This window comes from Paroedura picta, chromosome 9, assembly GCF_049243985.1.
Source record: "Paroedura picta isolate Pp20150507F chromosome 9, Ppicta_v3.0, whole genome shotgun sequence".
In the NCBI taxonomy this organism is placed as follows: Eukaryota; Metazoa; Chordata; class Lepidosauria; order Squamata; family Gekkonidae; genus Paroedura; species Paroedura picta.
Genome location: NC_135377.1, coordinates 69,067,235 through 69,071,525, shown reverse-complemented (window position 1 = coordinate 69,071,525; position 4,291 = coordinate 69,067,235). Strand labels below are relative to the sequence as shown.

The following is a 4,291-nucleotide window of genomic DNA, read 5'->3' as shown; positions in this document are numbered from 1 at the left end:
CAATTCTCTCAAGAAGGAATAACTTCTTTTAAATATATATATATACCATGCACTGCAATAGGAAGGGAAATTTTTCCATCTCTTCCTACCACTATTAAATATCATCTCATACAGCTTTTCTACCAAGAGGCAAATAGAGTGAACAAACTATAATTTTAAAAAATGGCCTGTAATTATGTTAGCTTTCATCTAGGGAACAAAATCATAATTGCCTTAGGAAAAAAAACCCACTTGAACTTATTTAACGATATATCAGATTTTGAGCCAATTAGTGTGCAGCTTTTGAGGAGGAGGGATCATATATATATATATGAGTCATTATGGTCCAAGATCATCCTCTTTTCAGTGCTGCTCCAAGAATAACGATATTTCTTTCAACATGGCTGCTTTGATCACCAAATTTTCCATTTTTTTTTCAGACTGAGTTAGGATCATAGAGCAATTCTGCACAGAGGCATGAAATGCGCACTGTCTCCTGGAGGCAGGGAGCTGGCAACCCTATCCCCCATCCCCCTGGTGGTGACCAGGGAGAATGTGGCAACCCCAATGCAAACTAAAAGTACATTCTTCCTTTAGAATAAGCTATATTGAAAGCAGTGGGACATCCTTCTGAGTAAATATGTTGTCTGTTTCTCTTTGGAGACGGTGCAGCGGGACAAGAATAGCTTCTTGAGCTTTTAGTCTGTGCTTCACATCTGCATCTGTACTATAAATAAAGCCAGAGAAGGATGATGGGAGGAGTCGGGACTAATCACCTACCTGATTGGGCCTCTGGGGAGTCACTTGCCCTGGAGCACCAATCAGGCAGGGGATGGCCCACCCCTCACTGCTTCCAGCTCCCTGATTGGGAACACCTCGCCCCCGCCAGAGCTCGCCCCCTCAATGACCAGCCTTGCCACAGCCTGGCAAGGTGTTGCAGGGGCTGCTGGGGGGGGGGATGCTAGAGCCCCTTGTATTTTTTAAATACTTTTATGCTTTCCTCTGACACGAGCCTAGCCTTGACCCAAGAGGTTCGAGCCATGCAGCAGCAACACCAATAATGGAACAGATCCGTGGAGTAGGAGCAACCATTATCTCTCATTCTGAACTAGGTGTGTGTGTGGGGGGGGGGAGTATTTGCCGCAGCTTGAATTTGTGGCATTTTGTATGGGAGGGCTTAAATGGGATCTTACTGAGTTTAATGTTGTTACCCACCATGAGCCACTTCCGGAAGCGGTGGGATATAAATTTAAGAATTTTATTTAAAAAACCCACCAAGTATGATCTTCCCTCACTGTCATCCAGAAAGTGTCCTCCGCAGAGATTTTGGTGATATGCCCATTTGTGAGTATGCAGATGTACCCATTTATTTGGTTTTTCACCCAGATGGCATAGTATCTAAAAGTATTTAATCAGTTGACAACCATGACATTTTAACTCAGGATAAAAATATAATCCTATCCTGTAACGGTTATTGATGTGTTTAATTATTCCGTGGAGCAAAATCTTCCTTGAGGGTTCCTTGTTCAGAATGGCTGTGCGTATGCGAGAGAAGGAGAATCTTCAGCACTTATGATAGTTTCTCTTTTGGGGAGGGGGATGGAAGAATTAAGATGTATGGAGGCTGCTTATGCATCCCTCTAGGGTAGTGGTTGTTGCAGACAACATACCCCAGCATTCCTAGGAAAAATTCAATTACGTTAAGCTGAAAGATGTGCTCTCTCTTCTTGTGATCTTTATTTTTTTACAAAGCGCACCCATTTAATGATGTGCATTCTAAAGGGTACTTAAATATTAACAGACTAGAAAATCCATTTGGATGCACTTTAGAAGGGTATTTAAGGCACACGTTTCCGAGTTTGGAATGAAAGAGGTTTTACAGAGTGTTTGTTAGAATTTTATTTATTTTTAAGCACATGGGCTTGGGACATAAGGAAAAAAACATGCTGGAGAAAACCAGTGCTCCTTCTAGCACAGCTCAACTTTTTTATTGTTGAGAACCCTGGCCTCAGAGAAACACACCTGACCCCGACCCCGGGCTAGAGCCTCGACCTGGTAGAATGAGCTCCTGGGAGAGCTGAGGGCCATGACGGAACTGTCAACCTTCCACAGGGCCTGTAAAATGGAGCTCTTCCACCAGGTCTTTGGTTGAGCCTGGGTTCTTAAGATCACTGGGCTACGCTGTGTCCTTGAGCGAACCCCCCCCCCAATGGTTGACTGTGGGGGACTTTGATATCTTGGTGCTTCTAATGGGGTTGTTGGTTTTAGGAGAGGGATTTTAATGGGGTATACTTCATGCAACCTGCCTGGAGCTTCAGAATAAGGTGGGCTATAAATTGAAATAATAATAATGATAATAATCCCTGAAACTTTCTTCAGGCTTCGAGAAACCCCAGAAGTTATGTGATCATGCAGAATATGGTTGGGAAGTATAGCTGTGTACACACCCTCTCAGGGCCCCTCCATTTCCACCCACCCCCCAGGCCCATCATTGGCTATTTTGGGAGAGGGAGCAGAGTCGACATGACCATATGTGGTTATATCACCTGATAAATGTTTAACAAATTTTAAAAATATATTAAAAATTAATTAACTCTCACCCATTCAGGAAACCCTTCCAGGACCTTCAAGAAACCCCAGGGTTTCTCATACCCCTGGTTGAGAAAGCCTGCTCTAGCATCTTGTTTCATACAGCCTCCATCCAGTTGCCCTGATGGCCAACAACAAACGTACAGTAGCCAAGCCTGATGTCTCCTCCTTGCACTGGCTTTCAGAGGTTTACTGCTTGGAAGTTCCCTCTACTCACCACGGCTACTAGTCATTGATGGGCCTATCTTCCATCAAACTGCCTAATCTTGAACTCCATGAGCTGCCCAACATCCCAGTAGTGGGGGATCTATTGCTACCAGCTAATGGCATCCATCATGGGGAATATCACGGACCACCGTAGATGGAATTGGCCTTTGATATCATCTTCCCACATTTTATTTATTGCAGTTGCATAGGGGTTCTTTATAAACAAGCAAAAGAGCTAGAAATAGAAATCAATCTAATCTGAAGCCGAGAACAGCTCTTTTCAGTCATAATGTTTTTTCACACATCCTGGAAGCAAATGCTGTTTCAAGTAACCCTCCCAACATATTGTGGCATTTTTTTTTTTTGTCTTGTCAGATCTGGGAAGCGAAGCAGGGTCAGTCCTGGTTAGCAATGGGAAGGGGGATCTCCAAGGAATAGGAAGGGTTGCGGTACAGAGGCAGGCAGTGGCCAACCACCTCTAAACATCCCTTGCCTGGCTGCCAGACAATCCTCGTGGCTATACTAAACATGAGCCAAGATAATGCCCAATTCACAGCTTATTTCCAGCACTGACAAACTTACCTATTATCAGATAGCGATTCCTATGTTTCATATAGGAATTTCACATAGTTTTTGCTCTGGCCATCAAGAAGACTTTAGCTAAAGCTCTCCCAAGAGAAACCCCATCTTTTTTTTCTTTTTTTTAAAGCTTTTGAGGGGGTTTATTCGCAGATATTCTAGTAGAAAAGGACACAACTGAACTCAGTCAAATTCAATAGATCTGATCCTAAAGTCTCCATTCACTGAAAGGAAGCCGGCTGATTCTTGCCCTCGCCTGTTGGGAAAGCTGAGCGTCTCGTCTCCGGGAAGTTTCATCTTCAACTCTTTCTTATCAAAAAAGATGCATATCGTGGTTTCTTCTCCCTGCTGGAAGGGGAAGAGAGATTCCCACATCTCCTCACCCCACTCACCACACACCATGGAGTTCATTACAATGGTCTTAGTTTCTCCGTGGGAATGAAAACGCGGGTTGAAGTGGAGGATCAGATCAGAGGTGTTCTCTTTGCCCCGGGCATCACGGTCCCATTTACTTTGATGCATTCTCCAGCCTTGATCTTCACCTGGGAGACCACCAATTTCACGTCCATTACTAAGGCTTTGAGAAGTCCCTTTCCAGCAGGCCCAGGACAAGAGAGAAACCCCATCTTGATATATTAATTTTATACATTTTAGTATTAGACATTGTTTTATTCTCACTGCTTTCATGTATTAACTGGAGAAACACAGGTCTATTTTAGTATTTTATTGTTTCAGTTATGCTTGTAAAGACCCTTGGCCTTTACATATGCCACAGGATAAAGAAATATAAATAACATTTTTGTCTGAAAGGGACAAAACACATATTTTCAACTTTGGCCATTTAAAAAAATCATATATAGCAGTATATAAGAGACACACAGAAAATAGGGAGGGCTACATAGCAAATTATATATATATATATATATATATATATATA

General features: G+C 42.8%; 1 pseudogene; it reads right to left on the bottom strand.

The window, feature by feature from the left end:
• Positions 1-3,537: 3,537 nt before the first annotated feature.
• LOC143844163 (16 kDa beta-galactoside-binding lectin pseudogene) lies at positions 3,538-3,876 on the bottom strand (annotated as a pseudogene).
• Between the last annotated feature and the right edge of the window lie 415 nt (positions 3,877-4,291).